This window comes from Bos indicus, chromosome X, assembly GCF_029378745.1.
Source record: "Bos indicus isolate NIAB-ARS_2022 breed Sahiwal x Tharparkar chromosome X, NIAB-ARS_B.indTharparkar_mat_pri_1.0, whole genome shotgun sequence".
Taxonomy (NCBI): domain Eukaryota; kingdom Metazoa; phylum Chordata; class Mammalia; order Artiodactyla; family Bovidae; genus Bos; species Bos indicus.
Genome location: NC_091789.1, coordinates 31,019,259 through 31,039,237, shown reverse-complemented (window position 1 = coordinate 31,039,237; position 19,979 = coordinate 31,019,259). Strand labels below are relative to the sequence as shown.

The following is a 19,979-nucleotide window of genomic DNA, read 5'->3' as shown; positions in this document are numbered from 1 at the left end:
TTTGGCAATAAGGAGTTCCTGATCTGAGCCACAGTCAGCTCCTGGTCTTGTTTTTGCTGACTGTATAGAGATTCTCCATCTTTGGCTGCAAAGAATATAATCAATCTGATTTTGGTATTGACCATCTGGTGATGTCCATATGTCTCTTTCAAAAGTGACTATTTATCAGTGTAACGAAGAAGGTGAAGGATGAAACCAAGTGAATATCCATGGGAAGAACATTTCAGGCACAGGAAATGGTGGATGAAAATATTGAGATGAGAGTGTGTTTGACATGTCCAAGAACAGTTGGCAAGATCAGTGGAGCTGGAAAGGAGTGAATAAGAAGGAAATGGTATGAGACAAGGTCAAGGAGGTAGCAAAGGGCCAGAGCAAGTAGGGCCTTTATGTCCTTGGGATAGTGTTACCTTTGACTCTGAATAAAATGAGAAGGCATTGGAGGGTATTAAGCAGGATATTGAAGTAATCTGACTGACCTTTTAGAAGGATTATCCTTGATACTTTGTGGAGAAAAGGGTACTGTGGAGAAAATGCCTACTATAGGGTAGGTAGGGCAGACTCAGTGGAGTTTTGTTTGTTTGTTTGCTTTTTAATATAGAAGATGTCATAGCATGTTTTTTATGCTTTGAGAATGTATGACATTCTTTGTAATTTTTCAACTGTCTTAATCCATCTTTCATCTTTTTATTTAGCTAACCAGAGCATGAAGACTTGAGTTTTTACATTCACAGATGTGTAGTTTTCTTTCCTGTGTTTTATTCCTTCTTAATTTCTTCCAGCAATTTAAACATACTAATTTGGTTGGTTGTTTTCTGATTCTTGATCTTGTAGGCTTGATTATACATGTGTTTTAGAAATGTGAGTTGTGAGTTTCTGTTTAGCTTGGAGTTGTAGAAATCTCAAGAGCATTGGCTTGAGGATGTTTCCATTCTTGGAGAATTTGCATTTGCTTCTACTAATTACCCTAGGGTCAAAACAAAACTAATCTTCACTCCTTTAAGTTAATTGTTAGCTTGGAGTTTCACAAAACTTCCTAGAATTTCTCATTCAAAGACCACAAACTTTCTTTTTCTTGTTTTGCCTATAGTAGGCTTTTTATTAAGAGAGTCTGGACTTGGAAGGATCTTGGGTCTCATTTCTCACCTCGTGTGTATATACATCCTGGTTTTCTGTTCTTTCATATTTCTCTATCCAAATGTCTTGCTAACTGAAAAGTACATATATAACTATAGTGCAATTTTAGATTAGTACTTTGTTTTTCAGATTCTTTGTGTGTCTGCCATGTTAAATTAATAACAGGTAGCACTTTCTGAGTGTGGATTATGTAACTGACACAGATCTCAGCTTTTTAACATGCTTTATCTCATTTGTACACCTAACAAAATTATGGTGAGGCAGTATTATTTTCTCCATTTTAGAAGCTGGGAATTTGGGAGATGAGACAAAAATAACTTGACTGAGTTTAACAGCCTATAACTGAAATTTTGTTAATTTTTTTCTTTTATTAGGTTGTAATGAAATCTATTGGTTGCTTATTGCTTTTAATAGTTTTATTAGTGATAACTGGCCTATAATAAACTGCTCATACTTACAGTGTATAATAAGTTTTGACACACACATTCACCCACATGTAACAATAACCATAATCCAGAAAACGAACGTATGTTTCACCACAATAAGTGTTACTGTGTCACTTTAATAATGATTCCCTGCCATCTTCTCTAACTCCTGCCTTTCTTCAGGCAACCCATCATGTGCTATCTGGCCTTAGAGATTTGTTTTTATTTCTAAGAATTTATCGGCTCAGTTCAGTTGCTCCGTCATGTCCGACTCTTTGCGACCCCATGAATCGCAGCATGCCAGGCCTCCCTGTCCATCACCAACTCCCTGAGTTCACTCAGACTCACGTCCATCGAGTCAGTGATGCCATCCAGCCATCTCATCCTCTGTCGTCCCCTTCTCCTCCTGCCCCCAATCCCTCCCAGCATCAGAGTCTTTTCCAATGAGTCAACTCTTCGCATGAGGTGGCCAAAGTACTGGAGTTTCAGCTTTAGCATCATTCCTTCCAAAGAAATCCCAGGGCTGATCTCCTTCAGAATGGACTGGTTGGATCTCCTGGCAGTCCAAGGGACTCTCAAGAGTCTTCTCCAACACCACAGTTTAAAAGCATCAATTCTTCGGCGTTCAGCGTTCTTCACAGTCCAACTCTCACATCCATACATGACCACTGGAAAAACCATAGCCTTGACTAGATGGACCTTTGTTGACAAAGTAATGTCTCTGCTTTTCAATATGCTATCTAGGTTGGTCATAACTTTTCTTCCAAGGAGTAAGCGTCTTTTAATTTCATGGCTGCAGTCACCATCTGCAGTGATTTTGGAGCCCCCAAAAATAAAGTCTGACACTGTTTCCACTGTTTCCCCATCTATTTCCCATGAAGTGATGGGACCGGATGCCATGATCTTCGTTTTCTGAATGTTGAGCTTTAAGCCAACTTTTTCACTCTCCTCTTTCACTTTCATCAATAGGCTTTTTAGTTCCTCTTCACTTTCTGCCATAAGGGTGGTGTCATCTGCATATCTGAGGTTATTGATATTTCTCCCAGCAATCTTGATTCCAGCTTGTGCTTCTTCCAGTTCAGCGTTTCTCATGATGTACTCTGAATATAAATAAGCAGGGTGACAATATACAGCCTTGACATACTCCTTTTCCTATTTAGAATCAGTCTGTTGTTCCATGTCCAGTTTGAACTGTTGCTTCCTGACCTGCATACAAATTTGTCAAGAGGCAGGTCAGGTGGTCTGGTATTCCCATCTCTTTCAGAATTTTCAAGAGTTTTTTGTGATCCACACAGTCAAAGGCTTTGGCATAGTCAATAAAGCAGAAATACATGTTTTTCTGGAACTGTCTTGCTTTTTCGATGCTCTAGTGGATGTTAGTGATTTGATCTCTGGTTCCTCTGCCTTTTCTAAAACCAGCTTTAACATATGGAAGTTCACAGTTCATGTATTGCTGAAGCCTGGCTTGGAGAATTTTGAGCATTACTTTTCTACCGTGTGAGATGAGTGCAATTGTGCAGTAGTTTGAGCATTCTTTGGCATTTGCCTTTCCTTGGGATTGGAATGAAAACTGACCTTTTCCAGTCCTGTGGCCACTGCTGAGTTTTCCAAATTTGCTGGCATATTGAGTGCAGCACTTTCACAGCATCATCTTTCAGGATTTGAAATAGCTCACCTGGAATTCCATCACCTCCACTATCTTTGTTCATAGTGATGCTTTCTAAGGCCCACTTGACTTCACATTCCAGGATATCTGGCTCTAGGTGAGTTATCACACCATCATGATTATCTAGGTCATGAAGATCTTTTTTGTACAGTTGTTCTGTGCATTCTTGCCACCTCTTCTTAATATCTTCTGCTTCAGTTAGGTCCATACCATTTCTGTCCTTTCTCGAGCCCATCTTTGCATGAAATGTTCCCTTGGTATCTCTAATGACCCAGCAATCCCACTGCTGGGCATGCACTCCAAGGAAACCAGAATTGAAAGAGACACATATACCCCAATGTTCATTGCAGCACTGTTTTTAATAGCCAGGACATGGAAGCAACCTAGATGTCCATCAGCAGATGAATGCATAAGAAAGCTGTGGTACATATACATAATAGAATATTACTCAGCCATTAAAAAGAATACATTTGAATCAGTTCTAATGAGGTGGATGAAACTGGAGCCTACTATACAGAGTGAAGTAAGCCAGAAAGATAAACACCAATACAGTATACTAACACATATATATGAAATTTAGAAAAATGGTGACAATAACCCTGTATGCGAGACATTAAAAGAGACACAGATGTATTGAACAGTTTTTTGGACTCTGTGGGAGAGGGCGGGATGATATGGGAGAATGGCATTGAAACATGTAAATTATGTGAAACAAATCGCCAGTCCAGGTTCAATGCATGAGACAGCGTGCTTGGGGCTTGTGCACTGGGATGACCCAGAGGGATGGGATGGGGAGGGAGGTGGGAGGGGTGTTCAGGATGGGGAACACATGTACACCCATGGTAGATTCAAGTCAATGTATGGCAAAACCAATATAATATTGTAAAGTAAAATAAATGAATAAATAAAAATGAAAAAGATATTTAAATCTTCATAAAATAAAGAGTTTTGAATTAAACATAATTCAAAAATGTTTAATTCATTATACAACTTGTTTTTTAAATTTCATTATGCAATCTATTACTGATGTCATCCCATATTGCAAAATATTTGTGATTCTTTCATTAAAAAGTAATAAAAAATAGAGCTTCAAAGCTATCACTAAATACTAATAGTTAACAAATGTTCTAAATATATTACTTACTTTAAAGGTCACAAGAACCCAGTGAGATGAATATTATCATCTCAAATTTACATAGAAGGAACTAAATTTCAGAGATGACATATATTTAAAAAAGACTGAAATCAGTGTGATTTGCCCAAGGCCCCTGAGTCAGAATTGGGATAAGATTTTTAAAAAATTTTTTTTGGTTCAGGGAATTCCCTGGTCGTCCAATGGTTAGGACTCAGTGCTATCATTGCCATAAGAGTGGGTTTAATCCTTTGTCAGGGATAAAGTCCATTTGGCGGCGCGCCGCGCGGGGGCTTCTGGGAGGGGCGGCCTCGGCCAATCAGGAAGCGCGGACGAGCGGAGCGAGAAGCGGCGGCCGCGTTCTCCAGCCGGGACCTGCGAGGGGGATAGGCTGCTGCTGCGCCTTTAAAGATTTATTTAAAAAAAAAAAAAAATCCTTTGTCAGGAAAATAAGATTCTGCAGGCGGCTTTGTGTGACCAAAAAATTAAATAAACAAATAAAGATTTTTAGTTCAGTGCCTTTTTCATACAAAAAAAAAAAAAAAAGATCTTCACTGAGCTACTATGAGCCAAAAGAATAAATTCCAAAGAAGTGTTAAATAATGAATTAGAGTTTATAAAATAAAAAACTGAGTGTGATTTTGTCTATCTAGACTTGCTGTCTCATTTACGTAGTATTTATTAGATGCTCTCCACCATCAGTGTTTATTAGAAGCTCTCCACTTAGAGAAAAATCTTGTATTTTCACTTTTAAATACAACCTTAAGTGTTGCTTGCCATTCTTTAGTTTTCCGTTCCCTCCTATTTAGAAAGCTGTGAGACAACAGCGAGTCATATTACATTAGAATTTCCAAGGAGGAGGTGTCTAGGCAACAGAATGGAAAATAAATGAAGGACTATATCTAACTGTCTTTTTGCTGCTCTCAACCTATAATTTACTTTAACATGGCTATTTATCATGAAGATACCTATGCAATGGATTTAACAGGCAAGGATAACCAATAATGGCTTAGTGAATGCATGTTCTTTTGTGTATTTAGAGCTGTGTATTCAGCTAGAAAGTGTGCTGCTCTCTACACATCGATTTTTTATGTGCATTCATGTATACATGTGTATACAAGTATGTGTGCTCTTCTATAGCAATGATATTAAAATATCATTGGTGTTTTTCCAGCTATTATAAATACTTTCCACCCTCGTGTTTTTGCAGCTATTATAAATATTCTCATTCAATCCTTTAAATGTGATTAATTACAAAATAGGAAACCGAGGCCAACATTACTAATCTGTGTACATCTGTTATGTTCCAGATAGAGTATCAGTCCCTGAGCCGAACAAATTCTTTATTGTACAATCCACCCAGTGGACCCCATGAAGTAGATTATTATTATCTCTATTTAACTCACAAGGAAAACATGACTCATAGAGGTTAAGGAATTTTCCTGATATCTCCTGACTAGTTATTTGACAAGTTTGGATTAAATACAGATGTGCATGCCCCCAAAGTTTGTATTAATGCATACTCACATGACTCTTCATAGATCATGAAATAGTAAATAGTGGTGCTGGAACTCTAACCACATGTGCTGATGACTTGACAAGATACAATATTAGATCTCTTATTAAATGACAATATCACTTTGAGAAAAAATGAATTTAAAATTGCTGGTTTAAAAGCATTTTTTTAGGTTTAAATTATTTTGAATGTAACCGTTAAAGTGTTACAACTGGATTTCAAGGGAAAGCTTTAGTTAAAATCACCACATGCACCCCTCAATCTACTTTGGCTCACTAAGTGTTAAACAAATGTTGACTTTGGGTTTGGAATTATTTAATTGGAGGTTAAATAAGGTTCTTCTTTTAGGAATGTCTATTGAGCTCTTCCATTGTGGCTGCATGTATTAGATGTTCTATGCTCAAAAGTGATCATTTAATGTTATAGTCCATGATATAATTTTAAATGTAAACCATTAATTTGAATGAATAATAATGTAAATTACTTAAATTGATGAAATTATGTTACACAACCATTCTCCATGATTGACATAAATTAACCATTTATCACTGAAGTAAACACCATACTACTGCTATAGGTGTTGAATTGTGCTGATGAGATTTTATTTTCCTCTAATCATTAGTTTTATCTGCATATGTACCCATTGCACTTTTCAAACAGATACTACTGTAATTATGCAGAAATCAACTGCTGCTTTAAAGTAGGTGCTTATTTTGAGGAAAGCTTAATGTTATGATCTTTCCTTTAATTGAAGCATTAAAGTAATATTTGGTGAATACACACAATGGAAAATTTAGCAGCTATTATAAAGAATTTCAATGACATGAAAAAATGAAGAAAGATGAAATTCAGAATACAAAACTGTGTTTTCAGGTTGATCTCAGCCTAGTTGTTCAGTCACTGAGTCGTGTCTAACTCTTTGCAACCCCATGGACTAAAGTGTGCCAGGCTTCCCAGTCTGTCACCAACTCCCGGAGCTTGCTCAAACTCATGTCCATTTAGTTGGTGATGCCATACAACTATTTCCTCCTCTGTTGTCCCCTTCTCCTTCTGCCTTCAATCTTTCCCAGCATCAGGGTCTTTTCCAATTAGTCAGTTTTTCTTGTCAGGTGGCCAAAGTATTGAGCCTCAGCTTCAGCATCAGTCCTCTCACTGAATATTCAGGACTAATTTCCTTTTGGATTGACTGGTTTGATCTCCTTGCAGTCCAAGGGACTCTTAAGTGTGTTCTCCAACACCACAGTTCAAAAGCATCAATTCTTTGGTGCTCATGATTATACAAATAATTTAAACTCATTCCATACATTTTATGCTTGTATATTTTCTGCAGGAACACGAATCATCCATATGTTGACTTCTCTTTCTTGTCTTTACCCACTTCTGTAATCTTTCCTCTTTTTGTATTCTTTTCTGTGTAATATTCCTCTGTAGCCCACCAGGCTCCTCTGTCTATGGGATTTCCTAGGCAAGAATACTGGAGTAGGTTGCCATTTCCTTCTCCAGGGCACCTTTCTGATCCAGGGATCAAACTTGGGTCTCTTGCACTGGCAGGCATATTTTTTACTGCTGAGCCACCTGGGAAGCCCAAAATGTCTAAAAGGTACTGAATAAATATGGGTTAAAAGAATGAATTTTAAATTCAGCTCAGTGGTAAAGTTCATTGGCATATGTTTGACTCCAACTGTTTCTCTTTTCCTGCTTCCAGTAGAAAAGAGGCCCTCCAATTTGGGCTTTCCAGGTGGTGCTAGTGATAAAGAACCCCCCTACCAATGCAGAAGACATAAAAGATGTGGGTTCCATCTCGGGCTTGGAAAAATCCCCTAGAGGGGAGGACATGGCAACCCACTCCAGTATTCTTGCCTGGAGAATCCCATGGACAAAGTAGCCTGGCTGGCTACAGTCCATAGTTTTGCATAGGGTCAGACACGACTGAAGTGACTTAGCACACTTCAGATTTGGCAAATAATAAAGTAATGATAAATAAAAAAATAAATTAAAGTTTTCTCATTTCTTCTCAGCTATACCAAAAATATTGGGGAACAGTTTCATAAAATCTGAGATAGAATCTGTCACAAGAACTGTGTCCTTCCCCTTAAACTTACTCCCTTGTCCTGTTGATTTCATCATGGATTATTTCAAATATTTAAAGGTGTGATCATCCTGATACTGTTTAAACTGTTCCAAATTATAGAAGGAGAATGAGAGCTGCCAATATTCTTTCGGAAATTGGAAAAATGCTAAGACTCAAAAAATAGTAGACAAGAAGATCCTAGAAGATTTAAATATATAAATCCTAAATGTAAAATATTAATGAGAGAATCCACTTGTGCATTAAAAGATTAATTTACTACAACTCAACAAGATTTATTCAGAATGTAGGGATTACTTGATACTAGAAAAGTATTAATATGTTTGTGTAATTCACCATATTAATAGGCCAATTCAGATTTTTTTCATTGTTGATAACCATGCATAGATGGACACTTCCTTAACATGTTTAGTTGTGAAATATTGACAAAGGTCTCATCAAAAAGAGGAATGAGGCAATAATGCCAAGTATCACCTTTTCCTGAAAGTTCTATAAGTACTAGTCAGTGCAAATAGTTAATACATGGGAGAATAAAATAACAGGTAAACCTATTAGGAAGGAGAGCAAGAAATAAGTATCATATACAGATGATAGGAATATATACTATTAATAATCCAAAATATAAATCAACTGAAACATTGCTGACAAAAGGAACAAACTGGTTGATCACAAAGTTAATATATGAAAATCAATAACTTTCCTAAATACAAATGGCCACTATTAGAAAATACAATGGAAGGACAGGTTCTCTTTTCCATAGCAGCAGAGTGATAAAATAAAAAGGAATAATATCAATACAAATTAACCTGTAGAGAAATCACAGCTCACAATGGATTTTCAAATAAAAATTCAGCAAAAATAAAACCACTTGGAAATCTTGAAGCTCTTTTTATGTGATTCTTAGAACAAAGCAGAAACCCAAACCTTAATCTTTGACTTTATAGGAAATCATAGGAATTAATCACACTGCAGTTTAAACCAGAGAGAATGTGAAAAATTCTATAGAGAAAAATCAATAACTTTAAAAGTTCTTATTTTAATACAAGAAGACTTGAAAATAAATTAAGCATGCAATTCAAGAAGTTAGGAAAAAATAAATTTAAGGATAGCAAGAAGTAATATTTGAAAAATATATCAGAGCAATTGATTAAATTGAATTATCAATAGAATAAAATTGTGGGATCATTAAATAAAAGGAGATCCTTTTATTTGAAAAGAGATTTGAAAATAACAGGAAAAGGCAAATTAACGAATGAGTTTAAAAATACAATAAAAAAGAGAAGAGATATATAAGATCTGATATTTTTAAAGGTCAGTATTGTAACCACAAATAAAATATGATAATAACTATGTACTATTTTAGGGTAATATATTTGAAAGCTCTGATTAAAAAGGTTGTTTTCTCAACAAATATATATTACCAAAAATGGTGCAGGAGACTTTCAACCAAGGTCATCCTATAAGCCTGTGCTTTTGTTTTCTACTCTGCTTCAAGTCCATATTCCTATAGAAATATTTTTTTATGGAATCATATTTTTAAAAATTTATCACTTTTTTAAATGACATAATGTAAATTGGATATATAAAAGTTCAATGGAATGTCACCACTATTCATATAGATTAATTTAAGAATTAATAAAAAGCAGGGAGTTTCTCTTAATGACATTAGAAGTCTAAGTAAATGGAGACAAACTGTTGAGGTGTAAAATTTTAACATGAAGGTAAAAGTCAATAACAACATTCTCTGTAATATACACTGTTAAAAAAACGACCAAGCTTGCAAATTTTATTTTTCTAATATCTCTACAGAGATAGTCTCCAGTTTGGAATTGTGTAAAGTATCTTTTGTCTTGAGTTTTCCATTTTGTAGTAGAGATTTGGAACATTTAGTTATCCTATTTTATCATTTAAAGGATACATATTTTTATTTTTATTTCCTATTTCCCCATTACATTAGCCCTGCTGTGAATGTGCATACACTCTTTGGAGTTTATGCTTTGTTGAGATGGATTAATCATATTAACTTAGGCTCCCAGAGAGCAGTTTTACTTTTGTTAATAAATATTATGTGTTCTAGATCTCAGACCCAAGGAATTTCTCTTCAAATGTGTTTTCTTGAGCTCTGTTCCTTTTATGTCATAAAAGAAACCCATCTCTTTATTTCCAAGTTTTCTTTTCACTTCTGTCTCAAATTGTGACTTGTACACACACAGAGTAAATCTTAAAAGTTATTATTGAATCTAAAGGATCAAGAAGGTCTGTTTATTTTCTGTTATATTTCTTATTAGGGTACAAATTTTAGAAACTTGCAACTAATCACAAAATAATAAAAACAGAACAATCTCAGTTTTCTGGAAACGTAAACAGTCTTTAATGTTTTTTCAACACCTCCCTCTCCACACACACATAAAGGCTATTTTAATGGACTTAATGGATAAAATAATTGAATATTTGTTCTCACCATCATCCATGCAATATCAACATACCTATTCAAATATATATGTACTCTAACTTCAAATAACATCCCATTTAGTAGCAAAAATTCATAAGCATATAATACAGAGACTGGTAGACAAATAATTTTTCCATAAATATGTGCACATTTAATCCCTGGAACCTATAAATCTGTTAATTTACATGACAAAAGGGACTTCGTATATGTGGAATCATACATGTGTATGTTTTAATGAATGGATATAATTAAAGTTATGGACTTTAAGACAGACTACCTAGATTATCCATGTGGGTCCAGTCTTATTCACATGAGCCCTTAAAAGGAGAGAATTTTCCTTTAGTGGAGACAAGAGATGAAAAAAGTCAGAGAGATTCTAAATATCAGGACCTGATCCACTTTGAAAGTAGTGGGAAAAGGCCACAAGCCAAGGTTTGTGATTGGTCTCCAGAAGCTAAGAACGAATCCTAGTCAACAGCTAGCTTTGAAACCACGACCTCAGTTCCTCAAACACAATATAAGAAATCGGATTTTCCCAACAGCTTCAGTGCACATGAAAGCCAAATCTATCCCCTAGGCCCACAGGAGGAGACACAGATGTGCTGACACCTCCATTTTAGCTTAGTGAGGCCCAAGCCAAACTTGCATCATGCAGAAAAGAAAAAGTGAAAGTTGTTTACTCGTGTCTGACTCTTGGTGACCCCATGGACTATACAGTCCATGGAATTCTCCAGGCCAGAATACTGGAGTGGGTAGCCTTTCCCTTCTCCAAGAGATCTTGCCAACCCAGGAATTGAACCCTGGTCTCTTGCATTGCTGGCAGAGTCTTTACCAGCTGAGCTGCTAGAGAAACCCTGTGACATAATCACTGGGTATTAGTTTAAACTAATTTGTTACAGCAGCAATAGAGAACTCATCTCTGCAACATCCTTTCACAATTCTATGAAAAACAACAGCAAACAGCACAGTTAGCATATTTTTGCACTGAATAAGAAGTGCTTTGCTCTTCTCCTGGAATTCTGTGATGTGCGTATGCTGGTCATTGTACCCTTAGAAAGGCAGGAAGTGGGGACAGGCTATCAGCTACAAGCCCGAAGTGGAAGAGGCATTTCAGTGTTTACTAGCCTCTCATTTACCCCATGTACTCAGATTAAGAGTATATTTACTGGTGTTCTTGCCCCAGAGCCAGATATTTAGAATATTTAATGTCAGCTCTTATAATTATGATGTTTTCACTTTGAGTCATTGGATTAAGTTTCAGCTTGCTACCATTTAGAATTAGCAACACTTTTGTTTCTTATCCTTTCTGGTTCTCACAATAACTTTGGGAGGAGAGGTCAGATGGATGGTCATCTTCGTTTAAAGATGAAAAAAGTAAGGGGCAGATAGATTACATGTTTTGTAGAGGGTCACAGAAACTGTAAGTGTGAGAGCAAGGATTTAAACTGCCTCCTAAGATGATTCAGTGGTCTGTTCTCCCTTAGGAAAGAGTTTACAAAGCCCTAGAGAAGGCTGCCTGGATTTCACAGTAATCTGGATTGAACCAGGTTGCTTTCCCCGCTCCTTTTCTTTTTCATGCTTTATCCATTAATCTTTTATCAATCATTTTAATTAAAGTTTTAACCCCTTCCCAAATGCACAGCTTCACATTTTCTGAAGGGAAAAACAGAAAGAAGTGTTCCTTTCTGAATTTTTTGATTAGTACTGAAAGCACATTTGACTGTCACTAAAAAGGTTCTCTAAAGAAAAGTGCTCCTCTTTGAATACCACTGTAAATATTCTTGGTGTCTTAATGTTTGTATTATTTATTATTAGATATGTGTGCTTTCTAGGAGGAAATATTAGAGAGTATATCTATATCAGGGTCCTAATTTTTATCAGGGCATCGAGGAGAGTTTCTTGAGGAAATGACCATTAAGGTGAGATATGAAGAATGAATGGGAGTTAGTCATGTGAGGAACAGAAGAAAAGAAAGAAAGGCAGTGGCTTTGAGCATAGTGACTGAAGTGCAAGCTGAGGCCCAGAGGCAGGGAGACACTAGAGCTTGTAGAGTCTTATTGTCCATGTTAAGGACATTAGATTCTATCCTGAGAACAGGCATTTGTTGAAGGGTTTTAAGCCAGGGGAATGATACAGTTCAGTCTGTTTTTAAAAAGTTCCTCTCACTATTATGTAAATAGTGCTTTAGAAGAAAACTTGAGAAATCAAGGATGCCATTTAGATTTTTGGATTAGTGCATATGTGCTTAAGTTGCTTTGGTTGTGTCTGACTCTGCAACCCTATGGACTGTATCCCAGGCTTCCCTGGTGTGCAACCCTATGGACTGTATCCCAGGTTTCCCTGGTGGCTCAGCTGGTAAACAATACGCCTGCAATGCAGGAGACCTGGCTTCAATCCAGTATTCTGGCCTGGAGAATTCCATGAACTGTATAGTCCTGCCAGGTTCCTCTGTCCATGGGATTCTCCAGGCCAGAATACTGGAGTGGGTTGCCATACCCTCTTCCAGGGGATTTTCCTGAACAAGAGATCAAACCTGCATCTCTTACGTCTTCTGCATTGTCAGGCAGGTTCTTTACCACTAGTGCCACCTGGACCACTAGAGAAATCAAAGATGGCACTAGATTTTGGCTTGAGCAATTGGATGGATAGAGGTATAATGTATTGAAATGAGGAGGACTGGAAGAGGAGCAGGATGGCAGAGAAAATGGAATTATGAACATGAAGTTTTGAGTTATCTGTAAGACTTCTCTGTAGAAATGCCAAGTAATCAGTTGTATATGCAAAGTTGAATTCCAAGCTAGAATTAAAAATGTAGGATCGTATGTGTATATATATATATATATTGTATTAGACAATTTGGGCATGAATGATATAGACTAGATAGAGAATATGAGATGAAAAGGCCTATGGGAGAAAGTAATTCCACACACAGAAAGGTCAGTTGTCAATTTTATTAGCAATTCTGAAATCACCAAAGCCATGAACTATATTTTAAAAACTTAATTGTAAGTAAAACTTGGACTGATCTTAACATATTTAGTGACAAAATCTAGCTAGCACTTATGTGAGTCTTTCAATGGCCTCTTTGTCTAACATGTAATCATTTAAATTTGGATGTGGTTTTCAACCTGAATATTGCTATGTCTGATTAGAGGCTACTGCTCCAAACCCACTAGGTTATTAGGTAATATGTTATATGTAATATATGCTCTGTGTTACTTCCTGATATCTAATATTTGATTTCTGTACATCTTGTCCTAAGTGAATTAGATAACTTACCTGTACTGTAGCATGTGCTAATGTATAGAAAGCCCGAAGAACGTGGCATGTGTCTGGGGCAAAATGTGAAATGGTCATAAAAGAAGCTGAAAATATAGGAATAGGAAAGGCCATGCAGATCTTTGTACATCATATTAAGAAATGTGATACTTAGATTAAATCTAGTGATACTTTTTGTATACTTTTTATAGATAAATTTTTATTCCTATTGTGTAATCAGTGAACCTGAAACTCAGACAGGGTTACTAACTTGCCCAGTGCTACACGGCTAATAAATGGTTGGTTTCTCATTTAGGGCAAATAATTCTAGAGATCTCAATCTTAACTATAACACTGTAGTGCATAATAATCAGTGTGGATTGGCAAATATTTTACCTGTTATGAACAGTATATTTGTGTGTGTATATGCATGTTTATTTGCTACTTTTTTTTTTACACATTTAGTGAGGCATAATTTGCAAACAAATAATTGTATATGTTCTGCCATGAAACAGTCATAATAGTCTAGGTAATGAAGAGTTTGATCACCCACACTCTATACCCATCTCAGGGTAATCACAAGATCAGTTTTTATTACTGTAGATTAGTTTATACTTTTTAGAGCATTTTATAGATGGAATAATAATACATCTAAAGGAATAAACCATATATATGTGTGTGTGTATACATATATAATTTCTTTTTATTGCTGAGTGGTATTCCATTCTCTGCATATATTGTAGTTTATCTCTTCACTTGTTGATGGACATTGCTTCCCCCCCACCCCAGTTTTTAGTCATAAAGTAAAGCTGGTGTGAATACTTATGCACAGACTTTGTATGGCTATATGTTTTCAGGTTTGTTTATTTGTTTTTTTTTTTTTTAATTAAACACTTCGAGGTGAAATGGCAAGTTTGCATGGTAGATGTATGTTTAATTTCATAAACAAGCAAACAAACTAAAAATGTTTTGCAAAGAGATTTGATCACTAGTATTTTCCACTGCTCCACCCTCGCTGACAATGTCAGTCTTTTTGGTTTTACCATTGTAAAGTTGTGTAGTGGTATATTGTTGTGGTTTACTTTGTATTTCTATGATAATTAATGATGTTTAATGTCTTTTCATGTGTTTATTGGCCATTTGTCTGTCTTTCATGAAGCACTTATTTAAATATTTTGCTGTTTTTATTGGAATGTTTGTTTTCTTATTACTGAGTTGTAGAAATCCTATTTTAAATGTTTGCTTCAGGGTTTAGGCTCAGATTTAATGGGTGGTTCAAGTATAATTTTAATTTTCTGAACATTTGCTACATTGTGTTGGACTTGGACTAAGCACAGATACTTTAGGGTTAATGCTGAGCCTTGTGTGGCTCCATGTACACTTAAGGGTTTCTGTTTTTCTGGATCTGTCTCCTTTATTTTTTCCTTGCTCTCTATCTTGCTGAGTTTCCTTTACTTGGTTCATCTGGAAAGTTGGTATGATTTCTATTGGAGTTTTGGTTGCCAGCCCAGTCCTTGAATAAGGTCTGTCTTTAGAGCAAAGTTGAAGGAGAAGGGAGGAGGAGGAGAGGGGAGGGAAGAAAGAGAGGAGAGAGAAATCTCTACAGAGATCACCTCTCCCAAGTTTTAACCTGTCTTCATAATCCACCTAGTTGATCTTTGTGCTCTGTATATGATAGTCTTTTTAAAGACAGAACTGAGAGATGACATTGGCCTGGACTAGAGTTGTGGTAGTAAAGTTGGAGAGTAATTCAGAGATGTAAAAAATATTTAGGAAATAAAATCAAATTTTGAATGCATTTTTTAATATCATATTGTTGCATTTTATTGGAATAAATGAAACACTGGAGGAATTCTAATTGGGGAAAGGGCAGATCAAGTGTTACATTTTAAATACTATAAATGTGAGATACTGATGGTAGAATAATATTTTGAAATATTAACCATCGGTTCCCTTCACATACACTTTCTTTACCTATTACTTGTCTGAACTCAGATAGCTGGGCTTACTGCCCCCATCATGAAATCATTATTGCATCCTAAGAAACACTAAGAAAAAGAAATGGACAAAGTTCATCCTGAGACTTCCAAATAAACTTCTGAAGATATAACTTTGAAAGGAAGCACTTTTGGATTGCCATAGCCTTAGACTTCCAACTTATAAGAATTGAGGTTCTAGATTTAAAAGTTGGTATAGAAGAATGTCTTTCAGATTACAGTACCACTGCTGAATCACAACTAATTGTTCTTGCCTTAGAAGACTGGACAAGGATCCTCCCAAATGGGGAGAAGGGCAATTTTTATGGTAAAGAAAGAGAGATGTAATGTCTGGGAGGGAACTCCAAGACATATCCCAGTCCATTGGGTTTAGTTCTAATATAAGTACTAATAGAAATCCCCCTAAAGTTTGGGGGAATCTTAAAAGTGAGGGGGCTTGAGTGTTAATTCACATCCTGTTATCTCGGAATGGTATAAGTCTTATGGATTTCCAGACAAGCCTGAAATAAGACACTGACAGCTGGTTGAAATAGACAGTGCTCTCTTGGTTATGATAAAATGATACAATAGAGTTTATATGACTGGATACAAGAGGAGATGTATCTCAGTATTTGTAGAGGCCCAGTAAATGGCCAGCCCACTCTTCCATATGTCATGATAATAGGTAAGCGTTCTGGAACTGAGATGTCATGCTAGGGAGAAGAAAAGGAGGAATGGATAAAATGACAACTTATTGTTTTTAAACCTAAAATGACTGACAAATCCTTTAAATACTTGAATTTACCTGTAACTGCTATATAGGGTTTTCTGCTATTGAGTTAATAGTTTCTTAAGATAAAATAATTTTTTTTAATTTTATTTTATTTTTAAACTTTACATAATTGTATTAGTTTTGCCAAATATCAAAATGAATCTGCCACAGGTATACATGTGTTCCCCATCCTAAACCCTCCTCCCTCCTCCCTCCCCATACCATCCCTCTGGGTCGTCCCAGTGCACTAGCCCCAAGCATCCAGTATCGTGCATCGAACCTGGACTGGCAACTCGTTTCTTACATGATATTTTACATGTTTCAATGTCATTCTCCCAAATCTTCCCACCCTCTCCCTCTCCGACAGAGTCCATAAGACTGTTCTATACATCAGTGTCTCTTTTGCTGTCTCATACACCGGGTTATTGTTACCTTTAAATAGATAAGAATAGCCATGTCTGATTTCATCAGTAAGTGTTATAATAACTGATAAATGTCAGTTAAGTCAGTTCAGTCACACAATTGTGTCCAACTCTTTGTGACCCCATGGACTCCAGCATGCCATGTCCATCATTAACTCCTGGAGCTTACTCAAACTCATGTCCATTGAGTTGGTGATGCCATCCAACCATCTCATCCTCTGTCATCCCCTTCTCCTCCTGCTTTTGTCTTTCCCAGCATTAGGGTTTTTTTCCACTGAGTCAGTTCTTCACATCAGGTGGGTGGTGTATTTAAATGTTTATAGTACAATTGCTCGGAGAAGGCAATGGCACCCCACTCCAGTACTCTTGCCTGGAAAATCCCATGGGTGGAGTAGCCTGGTAGGCTGCAGTCCATAGGGTCACTAAGAGTTGGACACGACTGAGTGACTTCACTTTCACTTTTCACTCGCATGCATTGGATAAGGAAATGGCAACCCACTCCACTGTTCTTGCCTGGAGAATCCCAGGGACGGGGGAGCCTGGTGGGCTGCTGTCTATGGGGTCGCACAGAGTCAGACAAGACTGAAGCGACTTAGCAGCAGCAGCAGCAGTACAATTGCTACTGTGGATGGTGACTTCAGCCACAAAATTAAAAGATGCTTGCTCCTTGGGAAAAAAGCTATGACAGACCTAGACTGCATATTAAAAAGCAGAGACATCATTTTGCCAACAAAGTTCCATATGGTCAAAGCTATGTTTGTTTGTTTTTTTCCAGTAGTCATGTATGGATGTGAGAACTGGACCATAAAGAAGGCTGAGCACTGAAGAATTGATGCTTTTGAATTCTTAAGAGTCCCTTGGACTGCAAGGAGATCCAACCAGTCAATTCTAAAGGAAATCAACCCTGAATATTTATTGGAAGGACTGATGCTGAAGCTCCAATATTTTGGCCACCTGATGTGAAGAGCCGACTCATTTGAAAAGGCCATTAGGCTGCAAAAGATTGAGGGCAAGAGAAGGGTACAACAGAGGATGGGATGGTAGGATGGCATCAGTGGACATGTGTGAGCAATCTCTGGGAGATGGTGAAGGACGGGGAAGCAGACATGCTACAGTCCATGGGGTCACACACAACTTAGTGACTGAACAACAATTGCTGCATCAATATGTGTGTGTGTATGAAATTTAGTCTCCTGGATACCATACTGGGGCTGGAATGATATGATAACCATCCTTACATTGTAAAGAGCAAGTGGCCATGGAATTTTTGCTAATAAGGATAACAAAGGCTCATTTCAAAGTTAACCTGAGAAAGAGGAATGAACCAAGGAGCATCTCATACCTAGCTTAATTTAAGCCTTTTTCATGATTTATTCATTACTTTATGTCTTTACTTTGAAAAATAATATCAGTCATTTCACAAGAAAACCCCACAGATTTCTTTTAAATCTCTAAGATTTTAATATAATACATTTAAAAATCAAGAAATTATGTGAAGGGGAGGCAGGATCAAGCTGTGGGTTTTTTTTTTTTTTTTTTTTTTAGTATTTTGTAGTTAATATGTCATCAGTGGGAAGGTTAGTTTCTACACAGATTAAATAGTCATATAAAAACTAGAGTCTGTTTAGCAAAGTCTTTAATATGTATTAATGTCTGAGAAGCACTTCAGGTATATTAAAAATTCTTAATCTTAGTTTCACATAAAAATCATCTGAGGAGATTTTTAGAAATTCTAATCCTCAGGATGCATCCCAGACCAATTAAATCAAACTTTTAAATTAAGGGATCCAATTATTGGTATATTTTAAATATTCCCATTTGGTTCCATTATATAGTCAAATTTGAGGGGCACTCCCTTTACAGTACCTTAACATATCTGTTGCCTCAGAAGATTTATGTGAAGGGGACCAAAATATCACCCCAAAATATGCCTCATTGGCATAAGGATTATTTTAGGCTGATTATTTTTAAGAAACAGCAGACATAGGAAAAACTCTGAAAACTTAGTAGAAGCTATTCTTTTGTAAGAGATATTTGCATTTATAAGGAAAATCTCCATTTGTAAGGGTGTCTCCCTTGCTGTACTAGGAAGAGAAAGTAGACTTTACATTTCTAGAATCTCTTGTTAATGCAGAGGTCAAGGACTTAAATCTGCATAACAGCCTTTACTCTTGTTTACTGTGCTCTTCTGATCACCTCCTAAAACTGGGCCCCCTTCCCACAGCCCCCAACATCTTGTTTTGTCTCTAGCTGGAAATGGTATTTAAGATGATGACTTGGACTGTTTCAGAAATTATCAGTTTTCTTGGGTCTTTCCCATGTGTACAGGAGTGAAAAATGTTATTAAAATTCTGTTTTTCTCCTGTTAATCTGACTCTTTATTATAGGGAGGTCTCAGCCAAGAACCTAGAAAAGTAGAGTGAAAATTATCTTTCCATTTCCATATATGACAGAGTTCTATCTGTAAATTAAGAAGCAGTTATCGGAGAGTTAATTTGTCTAGATGACTGGAAAGTAATTATTTAAAAAAATTATTTTATTGAAGTATAATAGATTTATGTTAATTTCTGCTGTACAGCCAAGTGATTCAGTTATACATATGTGTATACACACACACACACACACACACATATATTCTTTTTCATAACTTTTCCATTATGTTTTATCACAGAATATTGAATATAGTTCCATGGACCTCATTGTTTATCCATTGTATATATTATAGTTTGCATCTGCTAATCCCAAACTCCCAATCCATCCCTCCCCTATCCCTGCTCTCCTCCTTGGCAACCAGGAGTCTGTTCTCTATGTCCACGAATCTGTTTCTAAAAATAAAGAATGCTTCATGAATTAGCCTGTCATCCTTGTGCAGGGGCCATGCTAATTTTCTTTGTATTGTTCCAGTTTTTAGTACATGTGTTGCCAAAGCAAGCAATTGCTGAAAAATGATTCTCAATCTAGAACATTATTTCACAAATACTGTGTGGTCCAGTGACCACCTGCATAAGAATTTTCCATGCCTATAAAATCCAAATACTGGGGTCTTATCTCAAACCAAAGCAACCAAAATCTTTTGGAGTAGAGTTCAGAAAAGGAAATTTTTAAAAGTTGTACTAGGTAAATCATACATACACTAA

The 19,979-nt window shown here is 36.4% G+C and overlaps 1 long non-coding RNA gene and 1 other non-coding gene across 2 annotated transcripts in view; one reads left to right on the top strand and one right to left on the bottom strand.

The window, feature by feature from the left end:
• The window catches only part of LOC139181099 (uncharacterized), a 124,266-nt gene extending 104,574 nt beyond the window's left edge, over positions 1-19,692 (top strand). Inside the window, exon 2 of the long non-coding RNA XR_011565214.1 lies at positions 17,618-19,692. This is a non-coding gene — a long non-coding RNA (uncharacterized lncRNA). The remainder of the gene's footprint in view (positions 1-17,617) is intronic.
• LOC139181760 (U6 spliceosomal RNA) lies at positions 19,670-19,775 on the bottom strand. The gene has a single exon (XR_011565503.1). It is a non-coding gene; the product is annotated as a U6 spliceosomal RNA (small nuclear RNA).
• Positions 19,776-19,979: the final 204 nt, after the last annotated feature.